Here is a 20,852-nt window from a genome sequence, read left to right on the forward strand (position 1 = left end):
ACACACACACTCCCTTGCTTGAAACCCTAGCAAGGTCCCCGCCGCTGCAAGGCCTCCATTGTCAACATCTACCGGTTTGCCCGTGCAGCTTACCCACCGATCTCCATACCCAGGCCGCACTGAGTTTCTTAGATGACGCCTGCCAAACGCCCCCTTTCCCACAGATCCCATCCCCATCCCCCACTCCAGAGCGTCGTAGCTTAAGCCCGGCTACGCTTCTCGTGGAGCTCGAGGAGCGACTGGCCCAAAAGAGGTGTATAGCGGTCTCTTCGCTCGACGTCGCCGAGGAAGCTGACGACCATTACTGGCGGCAGGCACTCAAGCAGCGGGCTAGAGTATGCGGGCATGTCTCGTCCGCCGGCTACGACATCGAGGTCATCGACAGCGACGGCCTGAGGCGGGCTATATCATAGGTTAAGTGGCCCACACCCAACCCCTCGTGTTCAATCATCGTCGATCTCATCCATGGCACCGCCGCTGATCTCCTCTCGCTCGCTGTCAACAATTTGCCATTCTATATCGCCATCGAGCCCCTTTTGTCATTTCTGGAGGACACATTCTGCGATGCTGGCTTGGGATGCACAGCTTCCAAGTCAGACCTCATCGACGGCGACCACGAGGAGGGCACCCTTGATACGTCTTCGTCGTATCTATAATTTTTTATTGTTCGATGCCAATATTCTACAACTTTCATATACTTTTGGCAACTTTTTATACTATTTTTGGGACTAACATATTGGTCCAGTGCCCAGTGCCAGTTCCTGTTTGTTGCATGTTTTTTGTTTCACATAAAATCCATATCAAACGGAATCCAAACGGGATAAAAACTTACGGAGATTTTCTTTTTGGAATATATGTTATTTTTGGGAACAAGAATCAACGCGAGACGATGCCCGAGGGGGCCACGAGGCAGGGGCGCGCCCCTGACCCTCGTGGCCACCCCGTAAGGCGGTAGGTGCCCTTCTTTCGCCGCAATAAAGCCAATATCCGGATACAAATCGTGTTAAAATTTCAGCCCAATCGGAGTTACAGATCTCCGGGAATATAAGAAACGGCGAAAGGCCAGAATCTGGAACGCAGAAACAGAGAGAGACGGAGAGATGGATCCAATCTCGGAGGGGCTCTCGCCCCTCCACCGCCACGGAAGCCATGGACCAGAGGGGAAACCCTTCTCCCATCTAGGGAGAAGGTCAAGGAAGAAGAAGAAGAAGGGGGGCTCTCTCCCCCTCTCTCCCGGTGGCGCCGGAACGCCGCCGGGGCCATCATCATGTGACGGCGATCTACACCAACACCTCTGTCATCTTCACCAACATCTTCATCACCTTCCCCCATCTATCTACAGCAGTCCACTCTCCCACAACCCGTTGTACCCTCTACTTGAACATGGTTATTTATACTTCATATTATTATCCAATGATGTGTTGCCATCCTATGATGTCTGAGTAGATTTTCGTTGTCCTATCGGTAATTGGTGAATTGCTATGATTGGTTTAATTTGCTTGTGTTTTTATTGTTGTCCTTTGGTGCCCATCATATGAGCGCGCGCATGGATCACACCATAGGGTTAGTTGTATGTTGACAGGACTATGTATTGGAGGGCAAGAGTGACAGAAGCTTCAACCTAGCATAGAAATTGATGCATACAGGATTGAAGGGGGGCCAATATATCTTAATGCTATGGTTGGGTTTTACCTTAATGAACGTTAGTAGTTGCGGATGCTTGCTAATAGTTCCAATCATACGTAGAATTCCAAGTCAGGGATGACATGCTAGCAGTGGCCTCTCCCACATAAAACTTGCTATCGGTCTAGTAAAGTAGTCAATTGCTTAGGGACAATTTTGCAACTCCTACCACCACTTTTCCACACTTGCTATACTAACTTTATTGCTTCTTGACCTAAAACAGCCCCTAGTTTTTATTTACGTGCTCTTTATATTCTTGCAAACCTATCCCGTTACACCTACAAAGTAATTCTAGTTTCATACTTGTTCTAGGTCAAGCGAACGTTAAGCGTGCATAGATTTGTATCGGTGGTCGATAGAACTTGAGGGAATATTTGTTCTACCTTTATCTCCTCGTTGGGTTCGACACTCCTACTTATCGAAAGAGGCTACAGTTGATCCCCTATACTTGTGGGTTATCAAGACCTTTTTCTGGCGCCGTTGCCGGGGAGTCATAGCGTGGGGTGAATATTCTCGTGTGTGCTTGTTTGCTTTATCACTAAGTAGTTTTATTTTGTGATCTTGTTTTCTATCTTTATTTATGGGTAGGAAACGCAAAATACCAAAATAATTAGTGGTACCTACTGAATCAATGGTTGAAGAACCACTCAAAATCTATCACACTCCTGAAGCTTTTTACTTGGATCATCTTCGATCCCTATGTGCTCGAGCTGAAACCCCAACTAGCTTAGTTGGGGGAAAATCTTTAGATGAGCATGCTTGTTATGTGTGACACCGCTTATCTCAAAAAGGGAAACTTTTACTGGATCAAATTCATCGTTTGCAATGCTATGCTTGGAAATTATGTGAAATATATGATTTTACTTGTTGTTCTGAAGACCCTAAGAAACACCTTCCCTACCAATGTGAGTTTAGTGATAATGGAATCGTATCTACGTATGCTAAGGGTGTTTATAATTACTATGATGTTCAACATATTGAAGAACTTGTTGCTTTTAAGGGTGCTTATGAAATTGCTTCTTTGGTTGGAAAGTATGATGCTACTCTTTACAAATCTGAAAATTTTACCATACTTAAATATTGTTATGATAATTATGCTTCTAATGCCTATGTTAAACCATATATTGAGGACTCCTCCGCTGTCCAAGAAGAGACTAATATTTTGTAGGAGTCTATGGAAGAAGGAATTGATGAAACTGTGGGCTCATTGGATGAAAAAGATGATGAGGAGAGCGAAGAACAAAAGGAGGAAGAGCGGATTAGCTACCCGTGCACACCTTCTAATGAGAATAACTCTTCAACTCATACATTGTTTAATTTCCCTTCGTGCTTACCGAAGGATGATTGCTATGATGATCGTTATGATCCTGTTGATTCTTTTGAAATATCCCTTTTTGATGATGCTTGCTAGGCTTGTGGCCAAGATGCCAATATGAATTATGCTTATGGAGATGAACTTGCTATAGTTCCTTATGTTAAACATGAAATTGTTGCTATTGCACCCCCGCATGATAGTCCTATTATCTTTTTGAATTCTCCCGACTACACTATAGCGAAGAAGTTTGCCCTTATAAAGGATTATATTGATGGGTTGCGTTTTACTACTACACATGATGATTTTGATAGATATAATATGCATGTGCTTGCTGCTCCTACTTTCAATTATTATGGGAGAGGAACTACATCTCTGCCTCTCCATGTTTCCAATATGATAAAATTGCAAGAAACTGTTTATACTATGCATTGGCCTTTACTATATGTGCATGAATTGTTCTTTTATAACATGCCGATGCATAGGAAGAGAGTTAGACTTTGTTGTCGCATGATATATGTTACTTTGTGCTCACTACTAAATCACAAATCATTGTTAATTAAAATTGGCTTTGATATACCTTGGGATCCGGGTGGATCCATTACTTGAGCACTATATGCCTAGCTTAATGGCTTTAAAGAAAGCACTGCCAGGGAGACAACCCGGAAGTTTTAGAGAGTCATTTATTTCTGGTGTCTACTTTTATAAAGTACAAATCCATTGTATTATAAAAATAATGTGCCAAGATTTGCCTTTAGGATGTTTACATTGCTTGTTGGTTCATGCGGTGCAAAACAGAAACTTTGGCTGTAGTGCGCGATTTTACATTTTTTACTGGAATGTCAACCGGTTCTGAAACCTTTTGCACTGTCAAATTGTTTATTTTTCCTATTTTTCAGAATTTGTGGAGTACCAGAAGTATGGTTAATGTTCAAATTACTACAGACTGTCATGTTTAAGACAGATTCTATTTTTGATGCATAGTTTGCTTGTTTTGATGAAACTATCGATTTCTATCAGTGGATTAAGCCATGGAAAAGTTATATTATAGTAGCTAAATTGTAAAAACAAAATATGAATTGGTTTGCAACAGTACTTAGAGTAGTGATTTGCTTTATTATACTAACGGATCTTACCGAGCTTTCTGTTGAGTTTTGTGTGGATGAAGTGTTCGAAGATCGAGGAGGTCTCAATGTGAGGAGAAGGAGGAGAGGCAAGAGCTCAAGCTTGGGAATGCCCAAGGCACCCCAAGTAAATATTCAAGGAGACTCAAGCGTCTAAGCTTGGGGATGCCCCGGAAGGCATCCCATCTTTCATCAACAAGTATCAGTATGTTTTCGGATTCGTTTCGTTCATGTGATATGTGCAAATCTTGGAGCGTCTTTTGCATTTAGTTTTCACTTTTCTTTTATGCACCATGCTGGTATGAGATAGTCCTTGGTTGATTTATAGAATGCTCATTGCACTTCACTTATATTTTTTGAGTATGGCTTTATAGAATGCTTCATGTGCTTCACTTATATCATTTGAAGTTTGGATTGGATGTTTCTCTTCACTTAGAAAACCGCCATTTGTAGAATGCTCTTTCGCTTCACTGAGCGTGGGCATATCTTTTGTAGAAAGAACTAAACTCTCTTGCTTCACTTATATCTATTTAGAGAGTTGACAGGAATTGGTCATTCACATGGTTAGTCATAAAATCCAACATAAAACTTGTAGATCACTGAATATGATATGTTTGATCCCTTGCAATAGTTTTGCGATATAAAGGTGGTGATATTAGAGTCGTGCTAGTTGAGTAATTGTGAAATACTTGTGTTGAGGTTTGCAAGTCCCGTAGCATGCATGTATGGTAACCGTTGTGTGACAAATTTGAAGCATGAGGTGTTTCTTTGATTGCCTTCCTTATGAGTGGCGGTCGGGGATGAGCGATGGTCTTTTCCTACCAATCTATCCCCCTAGGAGCATGCGCATAGTGCTTGGTTTTGATGACTTGTAGATTTTTGCAATAAGTATGTGAGTTCTTTATGACTAATGTTTAGTCCATGGGTTATACGCACTCTCACCCTTCCATCATTGCTAGCCTCTTCGGTACCGTGCATTGCCCTTTCTCACCTCGAGAGTTGGTGCAAACTTTGCCAGTGTATCCAAACCCCGTGATATGATACACTCTATCACACATAAGCCTCCTTATATCTTCCTCAAAACAGCCACCATACCTACCTATTATGGCATTTCCATAGCCATTCTGAGATATATTGCCATGCAACTTCCATCATCATCATATACATGACTTGAGCATTCATTGTCATATCGCTTTGCATGATCGTAAGATAGCTAGCATGATGTTTTCATGGCTTGTCCGTTTTTTGATGTCATTGCTACGCTAGATCATTGCACATCCCGGTACACCGTCGGAGGCATTCATATAGAGTCATACTTTGTTCTAGACATCGAGTTGTAATATTGGGTTGTAAGTAAATAAATGTGTGATGATCATCATTATTAGAGCATTGCCCCGGTGAGGAAAGGATGATGGGGACTATGATTCCCCCACAAGTCGGGAAGAGACTCCAGACTTTAAAAAAAAGGCCAAAGAAGCCCAAATAAAAAAAGAGGCCAAAGAAGCCCACCAAAACAAAAAAAAACAAAAAAATTGAGAGAAAGAGAGAAGGGGCAATGTTACTATCCTTTTACCACACGTGTGCTTCAGAGTAGCACCATGTTCTTCATATAGAGAGTCTCTTGAGTTATCACTTTCATATACTAGTGGGAATTTTCATTATAGAACTTGGCTTGTATATTCCGATGATGGGCTTCCTCAAATGCCCAAGGTCTTCATGAGCAAGCAAGTTGGATGCACACCCACTTAGTTTCCAGTTTGAGCTTTCATACACTTATAACTCTTAGTGCATCCGTTGCATGGCAATCCCTACTCCTCGCATTGACATCAATTGATGGGCATCTCCATAGCCCGTTGATTATCCGCGTCGATGTGAGACCTTCTCCTCTTTTTTGTCTTCTCCACACAACCTCCATCATCATATTCTATTCCACCTATAGTGCTATGTCCATGGCTCGCGCTCATATATTGCGTGAAGGTTGAAAAAGTTTGAAATTACTAAAGTATGAAACAATTGCTTGGCTTGTCATCGGGGTTGTGCATGATGGGAGCATTTTGTGTGACGAAGATGAAGCATAGCCAAACTATATGATTTTTTAGGGATGAGCTTTCTTTGGCTATGTTATTTGGAGAAGCCATAATTGCTTGGTTGGTATGCTTGAAGTATTATTGTCTTAATGTCAAATGATAGACTATTGCTTTGAATCACTCGTGTCTTAATATTCATGCCATGATTAGATTACATGATCAAGATTATGCTAGGTAGCATTCCACATCAAAAATTATCTTCTTATCATTTACCTACACGAGGACGAGCAAGAATTAAGCTTGGGGATGCTGATACGTCTCCATCGTATCTATAATTTTTTATTGTTCCATGCCAATATTCTACAACTTTCATATACTTTTGGCAACTTTTTATACTATTTTTGGGACTAACATATTGATCCAGTGCCCAGTGCCAGTTCCTGTTTGTTGCATGTTTTTTGTTTCATAGAAAATCCATATCAAACGGAGTCCAAACGGGATAAAAACTTACGGAGATTTTTTGGAATATATGTGATTTTTGGGAAGAAGAATCAACGCGAGACAATGCCCGAGGGGGCCACAAGGCAGGGGGCGTGCCCCAGGGGGGTGGGCGCGCCCCTGACCCTCATGGTCACCCCGTAAGGCGGTTGGTGCCCTTCTTTCGCTGCAAGAAAGCCAATATCCGAATACAAATCATGTTAAAATTTCAGCCCAATCGGAGTTACGGATCTCCGGGAATATAAGAAACGGTGAAAGGCCAGAATCCGGAACGCAGAAACAGAGAGAGACAGATCCAATCTCGGAGGGGCTCTCGCCCCTCTGCCGCCATGGAAGCCATGGACCAGAGGGGATACCCTTCTCCCATCTAGGGAGAAGGTCAAGGAAGAAGAAGAAGAAGGGGGTCTCTCTCCCCCTCTCTCCCGGTGGCGCCGGAACGCCGCCGGGGCCATCATCGTGTGACGGCGATCTACACCAACACCTCTGTCATCTTCACCAACATCTTCATCACCTTCCCCCATCTATCTACAGCGGTCCACTCTCCCGCAACCCGATGTACCCTCTACTTGAACATGGTGCTTTATACTTCATATTGTTATCCAATGATGTGTTGCCATCCTATGATGTCTGAGTAGATTTTCGTTGTCCTATCGGTAATTGGTGAATTGCCATGATTGGTTTAATTTGCTTGTGGTTATGTGTAGCGACCCGACCTTAGACGGTTAAGTCTCTGTGCTTAAGTGTCATTCCTGGATCGGTATGCTGACACATGATACATCTCCGTCGTATCTATAATTTTTTATTGTTCCATGCCAATATTATACAACTTTCATATACTTTTGGCAACTTTTTATACTATTTTTTGGGACTAACATATCGATCCAGTGCCCAGTGCCACTTCCTGTTTGTTGCATGTTTTTTGTTTCGCAGAAAATCCATATCAAACGGAGTCCAAACGGGATAAAAACTGACAGAGATTTTTTTTGGAATATATGTGATTTTTGGGAAGAAGAATCAACGCTAGACGATGCCCGAGGGGGCCACGAGGCAGGGGGGGCGCCCCAGGGGGTCAAGCACGCCCTGGGCCCTCGTGGCCACCTCATAAGGCGGTTGGTGCCCTTCTTTCGCTGCATGAAAGCCAATATCCGGATAAAAATCGTGTCCAAATTTCAGCCCAGTCGGAGTTACGTATCTCCGGAAATATAAGAAACGGTGAAAGGGCAGAATCTGGAACGCAGAAACAGAGAGAGACAGAGAGACAGATCCAATCTCGGAGGGGCTCTCGCCCCTCCGCCACCATGGAGGCCATGGACCAGAGGGGAAACCCTTCTCCTATCTAGGGATAAGGTCAAGGAAGAAGAAGAAGGGGTCCCTCTGCCCCTCTCTCCCGGTGGCGCCGGAACGCCGCCGGGGCCATCATCGTGTGACGGCGATCTACACCAACACCTCCGTCATGTTCACCAACATCTTCATCACCTTCCCCTTCTACCTACAGCGGTCCACTCTCCCGCAACCCGCTGTACCCTCTACTTGAACATGGTGCTTTATGCTTCATATTATTACCCAATGATGTGTTGCCATCCTATGATGTCTGAGTAGACTTTCGTTGTCCTATCTGTAATTGGTGAATTGCTATGATTGATTTAATTTGCTTCTGGTTATGTTGATGTCCTTTGGTTCCCATCATATGAGCGCGCGCGTGGATCACACCATAGGGTTAGTTGTATGTTGATAGGACTATGTATTGGAGGGCAAGAGTGACAAAAGCTTCAACCTAGCATAGAAATTGATGCATACGGGATTGAAGGGGGACCAATATATTTTAATGCTATGGTTGGGTTTCACCTTAATGAACATTAGTAGTTGCAAATGCTTGCTAATAGTTCCAATCATAAGTGCACAGAATTCCAAGTCAGGAATGACATGCTAGCAGTGGCCTCTCCCACATAAAACTTGTTGTCGGTCTAGTAAAGTAGTCAGTTGCTTAGGGACAATTTCGCAACTCCTACCACCACTGTTCCACACTCGCTTGTATCACCCAGATGCGGCTATATCTCCCACGTGTCGAGGCACGACTTAGAGGCATAACCGCATGGTGGTTTAGTCGCAAGTGGGGTAATCTTCACACAATCCCATGTACTGAATAAGAATGGGATAAAGAGTTGGCTTACAATCGCCACTTCACACAAATAACAAGTTAAACATACATCAACCAGAATACAATCAAGGTCCGACTATAGAACCAAAATAAAAGAAGACAACCCCAAATGCTAGATCCCCGATCGTCCCAAATGGGCTCCACTACTGATCAACCGGAAAAGACACATAACAACGATCAAGATCTTCATCGAGCTCCCACTTGAGCTCGGTTGCGTCACCTGCACTGGTATCATCGGCACCTGCAACTGTTTGGAAGTATCAGTGACTCGCGAGGACTCAACAATCTCACACCCGCGAGATCAAGACTATTTAAGCTTATGGGTAGGGTAAGGTAAAGAGGTGGAGCTGCAGCAAGCACTAAGCATATATGGTGGCTAACATACGCAAATAAGAGCGAGAAGAGAAGCAACGCAACGGTCGTGAAGCTAGAAGTGATCAAGAAGTGATCCTGAAACTACTTACGTTCAAACATAGCCCAAACCGTGTTCACTTCCCGGACTCCGCCGAAAAGAGACCATCACGTCTACACACGCGGTTGATGCATTTTAATTAGGTCAAGTGTTAAGTTCTCTACAATCGGATATTAACAAATTCCCATCTATCACATAACCGCGGGCACGGCTCTCGAAAGTTTATACCCTATAGGGGTGTCCCAACTTATCCCATCACAAGCTCTCACGGTCAATGAAGGATATTCCTTCTCCCGGAAAGGCCCGATCAGTCTCGGAATCCCGGTTACAAGACATTTCGACAATGGTAAAACAAGACCAGCAAAGCCGCCCGATGTGCCGACAAATCGCGATAGGAGTCGCACGTATCTCGTTCTCAGGGCACATCGGATGAACACTACATACGACAACTGAAGATACCCCAAGTTGCCTAGGGGCGGCACCGCAAGTGGCTCTGTTTTGGACCAACACTCAGAGGAGCACTGGCCCGGGGGTTAAAATAAAGATGACCCTTGAGTCTGCAGAACCCAAGGGAAAAGGCTTAGGTGGCAAATGTAAAACCAAGGTTGGGCCTTGCTGGAGGAGTTTTATTCAAAGCGAACTGTCAAGGGGTTCCCATAACACCCAACCGCGTTAGGAACGCAAAATCAATGAACATAACACCGGTATGACAGAAACTAGGGCGGCAAGAGTAGAACAAAACACCAGGCATAAGGCCGAGCCTTCCACCTTTACCAAGTATATAGTTGCATTAATTAAATAGAGATATTGTGATATCCCAACATATCCATGTTCCAACATGGAACAAACTTCAACTTCACTTGCAACTAGCAACGCTATAAGAGGGGCTGAGCAAAGCGGCAACATAGTCAAACAACGGTTTGCTAGGAAGGTGGGTTAGAGGCTTGACATGGCAATATGGGAGGCATGATATGACAAGTGGTAGGTAGCACGACATAACGATAGAGCGAACAAGTAGCAAGCAAAGATAGAAGTGATTTCGAGGGTATGGTCATCTTGCCTGAGATCCCACAAGGAAGAAGAACGAGTCCATGAGGAAGACAAATGGACGTAGTCGAACGGATCCTCACAACTCCGGAACGAAACCGAAGCTAACGAGAGAAGCAAACCGGAAAGAAGCAAACAACATGGTGAAACACACAAACATAAACATGGCATGATGCACAACCAAGGATGATGCATGACCGGTTTAAATATGCATGGCATGGCAAAGTGCACAAACAATACTACAAGTTAAGTGGAGCTCAATATGTAACAAGTTGCATATTGACGAAACACCACATTCATTTATTTAGTTCTCTCCCGTTTATGTACCCAACAATCTTAAATGTTGTTAAGCATGGCAAGAGGTGAAGCACAATTAAACTACACTATCTAAGCAATTTAAATGGGGCCGGAAACATTAAACAACAATTCTGGTAAATCCCCATATGCATTTAGCAATTTAATGCAAACAACAATTTTAAACATTTTAAAAGTTATTATCATGATGCGGATGACATGAACAAGTTATATGCAATTTTATGAAAATGTTAACATGAGCGTGATGAGAGCATTTGTCATCGTGGCGGAAACGAAAAGGGGTGCCACGGCAACGAATCCGAAAATGATGCCACGACAACATATCGGTTCCAGTAGCTCATGGAGATACCGGTGCGAAGGAAGTGTGGCACGATGCAAACACGAGCATCTCAAACATCGCAAGCATTCGTTCACGGACGTCATCTCGGGGTTTTACCTTCGAAGCATGCAAACGGGACGGTTCGGGTTCGGTGCAAAGTAGAGGAAGTTGACGTTCTCGGGGCGTTTGTAGTGGAGGTAGTAGTTCATGTTCGGGAAGCGGTAGAGGTACGGGTCTTCGACAACAGTCATCGTACACGTTCCGAGGTCGTCGGTAGAGGTTCTCGCGATCTCGCCGACGGTAGTGGTACACGTTTTCGTAGATGTTCGAGTCATCGGTAGCGGTACTTGGTGAATCCCAAAACGGTCTTGGCGTCTTCATGCGTAGGGCTACTTAGCATCGTGGTACTTGGGTCTTCGGACTTGCCGGTCTCGTCCTTGCGACGGTAGTCGAACTTGAAGTTTTTGGTTCATGGGTCTTCGGCGACGGTAGTCGTAAACGTGTCGGAGAGGAACTTGGCGCATCCAAGTCCTTCGGGGTTCCTTGTTGTACTTGCGTTTCGGTGCAGTACTTAGCGATTCCAGGATGTAGAGGTACACTTGTCGTAGCCGTGTAGTCGTTCATGTATCACCGTGGTGTAGTCGTACTTGGCGTCCGCAGCAACATGTCCATGATGGCCAAACAAACCAATAGCAACCGAAGGCAGCAAGGTGCGGGGCAAGGCTTGAGCGACGAGGATGCCATGGGCGTGCAACGGAGCAAAGGGGGCACCAGGGCTCAGGGTCGGCATGGATGGGCAGAAGCGCTCGGGATCGAGCTCCTCTTGATCTAGAGCATGGCTGCGGGTACGAGACGGAGGTGGAGGCCCGACGAGGTCGGCGGCTTAGGCCTCCATGGTGGTAGCGAAGGTCCTCCGATGGACTTGGGCGACGATGCGGTCGGAAGCAGCAGAGGAAGGGGCGGCCCTGGCCACGAGGTGCAGCGGCGGGAGCTTCGAGCTCGGCCGGCTGCGGCCATGGAGGACGGCGGCGCTGAGGCGGGGTAGAGCAGAGGGAGGCGACGGGCGTGGGGATGGCAGGGGCGCGCGGCTCCGCAGGCTCCAGGCGGAGGAGGAGAAGGGGCGCGCCGAGGGGAGGCTCGGTCGAAGCGGCGATGAGGATGCCGGGGAAGCGGCAGACGACGATGGCGGGCCTGCGAGACGAGGCGGCAGCTGCGAGGCGTCGAGGAGGCAAAGGGGAACGAGATGAAGCAGAGCAGCGTGGGGATCGGGCGTGAGGCACGCGCTCGCTGTCTCCTGGCGGCACGAGGGGAAAACGAGAGGGAGGAGGGGATCGGGTAGTGTTAGGAGGGAGTGGGCCTTGGGTTTAGGAGGGTTATAAGGGCCTGGGAGCCCGGTCGGCCTGGCTGGGCTGCCGACTACGGCTGGGCCTGGTGCTCCTTTCCCTCTCTCTCTCTTATACTCCTTAGAAGAAAGAAGGAAAAAAAGATAGAGAGAAGAAAAGAAGGAGAGGGTTAGTGAAAGAATTTGAAAGAGGTTAAATTTCTTGGACTCACACAAAAAAATGTGTTGATCCAAAAAATTAGGAATGGCCATGATTGAAAGATTAAATTCAAATTCCTTTGAATTTAATTCAAAAGGTTTGAACTAGGACAGGTTTTCAAAGTGCCCAAAAATGTTGAGAATTTAGGTGGAGCTCCGGAAAATGAAGAAAGGATATATGGCAAAGTTAGAGGCCAAGAGTTGTGATAACAAAGGCATTGGGATTTATTTTGCAAGTGTGTTCCGGTTAATTCAAACAAATGGAATATTTATAATAGCTCCATAATATTGGGAGGATATGTTGTAAAGAGAATCACCATAGTGAATATCCCTCGATTTAAATGAATCGAAGATCCATACAATTTAATTGGTTGAGTTTTAAGAAGAGGTGCAAGATGACATGATGCAATGCACATGATGCAAAAATGAAAGCAACGAACCAAACAAATCACACGACGAATCTCGGAAATCATGGAAGGCATCTAAAGCTCCGGTCTTGGGGCGTTACAACACTCCACCACTACAAGAGGATCTCCTCCCGAGATCTAGGATGGCACCGGAGGGAAGCAGAAAAGAAAGAGGAGAGGTAAAACTAAGTTGCTTCTTGGACAAACGAGTGAAACCACGAACCTTGAGAGGTTGAACAAATTGAAAGAAAGAATACATCGAAGATGAACAAAGTTGAAAACACTCCGTTAGGAAAGAGGAACAAGGAACCTTACTAGAACCTTGTAGGTTGAAAGACATAAGAAAAGGGTTGCAATGGACAGGAAGTACATGCAAGCACTCCTGTTGAAATGAGATGTACAAGGAACGATAAAGATCAATTATGACAACACTCCGGTTGGAAATGGAAGGCAATAATATGAACTTGGCAAAATGAAAGCACTTGGATGAGACTCCGGTTAGAAGAGGAATGATAGACACAACACTCTGGTTAAAACAAGATAAAGAAGGAATAAGAATGATATAATTTGGACAGCACTCCGACTGTAAATGGAAGGAATTAGAATCATGAACTCGACAAAATGAGAGGATACTTGATGAAGTCAACAACACACTGCCTCCGGAACAAATGAATGGAAAGCTAGATGGTTGGAAAGAAAAGAACGGAGAAGACGAATGACAACTCTCGCAAATAAAATTGAAAGAGCATGTGAAAGTGCAACTATCCCTGGGTGGTTTTGGTAATTCCTAACAACATATAGCTCATTGAGCTAATGCTATTCCAAGATAAACATTTCAGGAAAGCTCAATGATTGGCATGGCATGGATTAGAAAGTGGACCCTTCAAAATGCTAAGGACAAAGGATTGGCTCAAGCTCAAGGCACAAGACTCTACATTTTCTATTTTAGTGATCCAAGATCACATTGAGTCTATAGGAAAAGCCAATACTATTAAGAAGGGATGAGGTGTTGCTTAATGAGGATCTTTCTCAAAATGCTTAGTGATATGCTCCCAAACCCTCCACTAATTTCTCATATCCACATATGTCCTAAACAAAAAAGTCCAACTCGGCTCCAACGAAATTTCATATCCGGAGCCACCAAGTTCAGTTGTCATAGCCACTGCCAGAAACCCTAATCAATTCGGTCTCACCGATAGGGATCTCGGTCCCACCGAGATGGGGTTGTAATCTCTCTGTTTCCTTTTCGTAACGTTTCGGTCAAACCGAGATGAGCGATCGGTCCCACTGAGATTGCAATGGAAACTCTCTATTTCCCTTTCGTAACATTTCGGTCCAACCGAGATGAGCGAATCGGTCCCACCGAGTTTGCCTGACCAACTCTCTGGTTAGTCTATTACCAAAATCGGTCTCACCGAGTTTGTGTAATCGGTCTCACCGAGATTACGTTATGCCCTAACCCTAACGAAATTGGTCTCACCGAGTTGACGTGTCGGTCCCACCGAAAATCCTAACGTTCACATTTTGAACTAAATCGGTCTGACCGAGTTTCATGATTCGATCCCACCGAGTTTGGTGATATGTGTGTAACGGTTAGATTTTGTGTGGATGCTATATATACCCCTCCACCCACTCTTCATTCGTGGAGAGAGCCATCAGAACATGCCTACACTTCCAATACATATTTTCTGAGAGAGAACCACCTACACTTGTGTTGAGGTCAAGATATTCCATTCCAACCACATGAATCTTGATCTCCAGCCTTCCCCAAGTTGCTTTCCACTCAAATCTTCTTTCTACCAAATCCAATCCTATGAGAGAGAGTTGAGTGTTGGGGAGACTATTATTTGAAGCACAAGAGCAAGGACTTCATCATCATCACACCATTTGTTACTTCTTGGAGAGTGGTGTCTCCTAGATTGGCTAGGTGTCACTTGGGAGCCTCCGACAAGATTGTGGAGTTGAACCAAGGATTTTCTAAGGGCAAGGATATCGCCTACTTCGTGAAGATCTACCCGAGTGAGGCAAGTCCTTCGTGGGCGACGACCATGGTGGGATAGACAAGGTTGCTTCTTCATGGACCCTTCGTGGGTGGAGCCCTCCGTGGACTCGCGCAACCGTTACCCTTCGTGGGTTGAAGTCTCCATCAACGTGGATGTACGATAGCACCACCTATCGGAACCACGGATAAAAAATCTCCGTGTCAACATTGTGTTTGCTCCTTCAAACTCATCACTTTACCTTCATATGCAATTGTTTTACATTCCGCTGCTATACTCTTAGGATTGCATGTGTAGGTTGATTGCTTGATTTGTGCTAAGTTGCTAAAATCTGCCAAGAACTAAATTTGGGAAAAGGCGAGATTTTTATTTGGTCAAGTAGTCTAATCACCCCCCCTCTAGACATACTTCCGATCCTACAAGTGGTATCAGAGCTTTGGTCTCCATTTGCTTTGATTTCCATAGCTTTTGCTGGTCATAGCCTTGGTTTCACAACCTAGGAGAGTATGGCGTCTAGCGAGGGAAATTACCACCGTACAGGTCCTTATTTTGATGGTACTAATTTCGCTAGTTGGAAGCATAAGATGAAAATGCATATTCTTGGACATAACCCCGCCGTTTGGGCTATTGTGTGCATTGGCTTGCAAGGTGAATTCTTTGATGGGAGAGAACCGAATCGTGAAGCTACCGCGGAAGAATTGAAGATGCTACAATATAATGCTCAAGCTTGTGATATTCTCTTCAATGGATTGTGCCCCGAAGAATTCAACAAAATCAGCCGTCTTGAGAATGCAAAGGAAATTTGGGATTCTTTGATTGATATGCACGAAGGTACCGACTCCGTCAAGGAATCCAAATTGGATGTGCTTCAAAGTCAACTTGACAAGTTCAAAATGAAGGATGGTGAAGGTGTCGCTGAAATGTACTCTAGGCTTGCTCTCATCACAAATGAGATTGCCGGCTTAGGAAGTGAAGATATGACCGATAGATTCATCATCAAGAAGATCCTAAGAGCCTTGGATGGAAAATATGATACCGTGTGGCGTGTGCACATTGATCCAAATGATGCCCAATTACAAAGATCTCAAGCCAACAGAAGTCATTGGAAGAATTGTTGCTCATGAGATGTCACTCAAGGATAAGGAAGAGCTTCACAACAAGTCAAGTGGTGCTTACAAAGCCTCGTGTGATGCTCACACATCGTCAAGTGAGAAGCAAACCTTCAATGAAGAATTGAGCTTAATGGTGAAGAACTTCAACAAGTTCTGCAAGAGTAGAAGCAAAGAAAGAAGCTCCAAGTCAAGGTCCTACAATGACAAAAGATCTTCTAGTCGTGAGAAAAATTGTTACAATTGTGGAAGACTCGGACACTACTCCAATGAGTGTACGGCCCCCTACAAAAGAAGAGAAGATTCTCCCAAAAGAAGAAGTAGAAGAGAAGAATCACCACCAAGAGAAAGGAGGAGTAGAGATGATCGTTATGAACGAAGAGCCTCTCGGAGAAGCAAGGATTCGGAAAGAAAAGTCATCAAGGAGCTACACAAAAAGAAGACATCAAGCTCATGTTGGAGAATGGGTATCCGGCTCTGACTCCGACAATCACTCCGAAAGAAGTTATCACTCCGACTCAGAATATACTCAAGATGAAGGTGTTGCCGGTCTAGCACTTGTGTCAACCAACTCCTACGACATATTTGACTCACCAAATGAAGGAATTGGAGGATGCTTCATGGCCAGGTCCAAAGGTAACACATCCCGAGTATGTTGATTTCAATAGTGATGAAGATGATTTGCTAGGTGATGATGATTTACTTGTTGACAACTCTAGTGATGAAAACTATGATGAAACGTCAATTAATCATGCTAATCAAGATAAAACGAATGATGATGATAAGAAGGAGATTGAGCGTCTAACTCAAGAACTAAACACTCTTAAGTTAGCTCATGAAACTACCTTGGAAAATCATCGAGAACTTTTAAAGACTCATGATAAGCTACGCTTTGAAAAGCTCAACCTTGAGCAAGAGCATGAGTTTTTAAAGGCAATCAATGATGATCTTCGCAAGAAAAGTTCTTCTTACATTGCCAAGCGTTTACTCTTGTCTACTTACATGCCACAAGTTAAATCTAGCAACAAGAACAAGAAAGATTCTTCATCTAGTAGTACCAACAATCATGCTAAATCCAATGTTGATGCTCCTAGTAGTTCTCTTGATTCCACTAATGTTTCTCTTAGCCAAGTTACACTTGAGCAAGAAAATAGCTTATTGAAGGGAATCATAGAGAAAGGTGTTTACAAGAGTCTTGCCGGAAGTAAGCAATTTTAGGAAATCGTGCGTAAGCAAGGAAGACACCGGAAGAATCAAGGTGTTGGTTTTGAATGAAAGTTCAATGCCAATGGAGTTGAGTGGGAAGAAGATCAATACCCCAAGACGAAGTTTGTTCCTCAACAAGAGAAGTATGATCCTACTTCTTTCAAAGGGACACAAGCTCAAGATGATCTTCCACCACAAGACCACAAGCAAAAAGGCAAGGACAAGCTTCAAGAGGAAATTGATGCGTTTGAAGAAGCACCTAAGGCCTTGGTCAAGTGGGTTCCCAAAACTACATCAAGTTCTACTTCATCAAGTACAACTACAACTCCAAGGATTCCCATCAAGATGGTGTGGATCCAGAAGAAGAAGAACTAGAGAGTTCTTGAGGGTGACTCCGCCAACATACTTCACTCTTATCATTTTGGCGAGGACACGTGCCAATAACTTCCATATCTCGCACTAGTTCAAGGAGTCACAAACCCTCTTGTTGGTAATACAAGGGACAAGGTAACCTAATGCTTTCATGGACATCATCTTGTGTATGCATCACTCTATGTCTATGGATATCCTTATTTGTTCCTTCACTACAAGAAATATGGCAACTTGTGACCACCACTATTGGTCGCTGAAAGGTCATAGTTTTTCATTTGCGACCTTTTTGTGACCAAAAACAGAAGGTCAAAAGTTGGCGGTCGTAAACTGAAATTAGTGACCTTCTTTGCGATATGTAAAAGGTCGTTGGTTCCACGACCAAATGTTTGGTCACAAGCAACCTCCCCAGACCACGTAGGCATCCAGCGTGGCAAGCTGATGTGGCACAAGAATCAGCCCGGTCCGATTCAGTGTTTTACATGGGCCGAGCCCAACAATTCAGCCTATTTGTGTTTTTTTCTGTCTGTCAATTTTTGATTTTTGGTTGGGTTCATGGGCCAAGCCCAATATTGCAGCCTTTTTATTGTTGGGTTGTTGCCTTTTTGTCTCAACAGTTTCATTTTTTTCTTTTTATAAAGTGGGTTCACTAGTCAGGTGGGTCCCCATTGTCAGGTTCTAGTAGTAGGTCCTAGCCGTCACGGCAATATTCTTCATTTTTTTAATTTAACACAAATAAATACCTAGTATTTAAATTGGCACACAGAACACACGAAATACTTCAAATATTATCAACCATCAAAGTGCTACATCATATAACACACATACAAATGTGATCAGCATCAAGTTTACAATCAGATAACAAGCTCCACAAGTGTACAATCACATGAGCCAGATTCTGCTACATCATATAACACACATACAAATAGGAGCAGCATAAAGGGCTTCATTACTCTCAGAACTAGCTCCAATGAGCTAGAACTATTCTTCCTCCGACTTCTTTGTCCTGATGCTCACGAAGAAACATGAAAGCCCAGCATCTGCACGTTACATAACAAAATGTTTAGGAACAAAATAGAAGTAAATCTAACAGCATATTTAACAATAAATAGCCCAGCATCTGCACGTTACATAACAAGATGTTAATATGCCATCATACTAGTTGATAGACAAACATTCCAGGAAGAATTGATGCTTGTTTAACGGCTACAATCAGTACTGCTATCTCTAACAGGCAAATTTAAAGTTTTTAATACATTTTTTTCTATTAGCAAAACTGAATATGCTACTTCCTGATGCATGGCTGCATAGTCCAGCTAGCTACACCAGTTTGCTCTCATGCAAAAATTAGAAAGAAAAAAAAGAACAACAAATAAATCAACACTGATTTCTCTAACACGTACAGTAACTTGCTGATATAACTTTCTCCTAATTGCAATCTCATATGAATGGGCCAACATGTGATGTTACTATTCGGTGTGCTATTGGCCGAAGCAAAGGAAGCCTCACCCACGCCTTGTACTAATGCAACTAGCTTAATTGATTTTTCCTACTTAGAAATAGTACTACACTTTGACTTGCTTCAACTCAGCCGGAAGCTTCATACTAGCACAACCAGCAACAAACTAGCACTAGCCAGAACGAATCAGGAGGCCAGCAAAGGGACACCAGGTCGATCCCACAAAAAAAACACCGGCGATTGAGAAAGATACCTCGATACCCAGCCACAAGCACATCCGTTGAGAAATCCACTTAAGCAGCACCACCACCAATGCATAAGGGATAGCAGGCCAGGGCCAGACGCAGCGGTAGCAGCTCCAGCGACGATAGCAGAAGGACCAAGCGTCCAGCCACGGCTGCGACTATGGATGGCAGAGAAGCCACTGACAGCAACAGCAGCAAAGGACTCCTACCCGGCCTTGTCTACAACAATCAACAAACCAGAAGTCAGAACGAATACTTCAATCTCATAAGATGTCTATGTGACTATTATAAGCCTGGAATTGCAATTCTAAGGCCTGGAGATAGATAGTATAGTACATGACAGTATGCAGAACAGCAAGAGTAAACAAGAAGGATTTTAGGATCCAAGCAATTGTGTCCATCGAGATACCGTGCCTAATTACAAGGCAGTGGCTTGGGTAATTAACATAAAGATCCTAGCTAATCGCAGCCACCATAAGGGGTCCAGCTACTGAATCGGCTCATGCTCATGCTTGAATCGGAAAGGGAGAAAGCTAAAAAAACAGAAATTCTGAATCGACCTGAACCAGACCAGAGCCAACAGAGAGATGAGAGGGGTAGAACAGACCTTCCATTCCATGGCTGCTCTCCTGTACCGGTGGATTTAGGCGTTGTCCCATCACTGGTTGCTGTACCTCACCTACAGAGAAGAAGAGAAGGGACGAAACGAGATTGGGGTTAGGGGGGAGACGTTGAGAAAAGGAGAAGTAGAAGAGAAGGGGGAGGAGGGATTCATACCATAGCACCGACCGTTGTCGAGGTCTTGGAGGCTGCGGTGGGTCGCCATGGCCGTCGCTGGTCGCCGTTGCTCCTACCTAAAGAGGCAAAGACAGAGACGGGGGTGAGACAAAGGGAGTTTGAAGGAGCAGAAGAAGAGGGGGAGGGGGAGGGCGGGGGGGGTTCATACCATACCGCCGTCGTCGAGGCCTTTGGGTGCTGCGGTGGGTCGCCATGGACGGGCGGCTAGGGTTTCCGTCCAGCGCAAGGAGGGTGGATCTGATGGCGGCCTGAGATGCTGCTCGAGTGGATCCGCTGATGGAGGTGGAGGGAGGGAGGGAGAGAAGGGGTCGCCGGCGGTGGACGAGGCCGGGGTTGGGAAGGGTCGGCGGTGGTGCTTGGGTTGGATCGAGAGACGGAGAGGAGAAGGAGGAAGATGACTGGGTGGATGGATCCCGGAGTGGAGCGGGTGGGGGCGGCGAGGTAGGGGCGGAGGGTGAGGAGGAAGGGTTGCCGCGCGGGTTGGATCGGGAGGGGCGCGGTGGCGGCGAGGAGATGGGGACGAGGGAGGAAGGGTGCGATCTGAGGTAGGGTAGGTGGCGGTATGCGGGGGCAAGGAGGCACGGGTGGGGCGCGAGGGACGCTAGGGTTTGGAGATTGGACGAGGGGGGTGAGAGGGATGGGGCCACGAGGGATGAGAGTCTGAGGGGGACGAGGGCTGCCGTCGGATCCGGGAGCATCCAACGGCATTGGAGGTGCGATCCGCGTGACATGCCTATGGACCAATCAGAACATAGTACACGTTATGACCATCTAAATTGGTCGTAATCGACTAAAAATAAGGTGTTGAATCATATAAACAGTTT

General features: G+C 44.8%; 2 long non-coding RNA genes across 2 annotated transcripts; both read right to left on the bottom strand.

Annotated features, from left to right (window-relative positions):
• Positions 1–18,293: 18,293 nt before the first annotated feature.
• LOC141020919 (uncharacterized) lies at positions 18,294–19,456 on the bottom strand. Its single transcript, XR_012180910.1, has 2 exons — positions 19,239–19,456; positions 18,294–18,566 (listed from the first exon to the last, which is right to left on the bottom strand). It is a non-coding gene; the product is annotated as an uncharacterized lncRNA (long non-coding RNA).
• A 395-nt stretch (positions 19,457–19,851) lies between these two features.
• LOC123497527 (uncharacterized) lies at positions 19,852–20,393 on the bottom strand. Its single transcript, XR_006671350.2, has 3 exons — positions 20,177–20,393; positions 20,008–20,084; positions 19,852–19,909 (listed from the first exon to the last, which is right to left on the bottom strand). It is a non-coding gene; the product is annotated as an uncharacterized lncRNA (long non-coding RNA).
• Between the last annotated feature and the right edge of the window lie 459 nt (positions 20,394–20,852).

This window comes from Aegilops tauschii, chromosome 3 (assembly GCF_002575655.3).
Source record: "Aegilops tauschii subsp. strangulata cultivar AL8/78 chromosome 3, Aet v6.0, whole genome shotgun sequence".
In the NCBI taxonomy this organism is placed as follows: Eukaryota; Viridiplantae; Streptophyta; class Magnoliopsida; order Poales; family Poaceae; genus Aegilops; species Aegilops tauschii.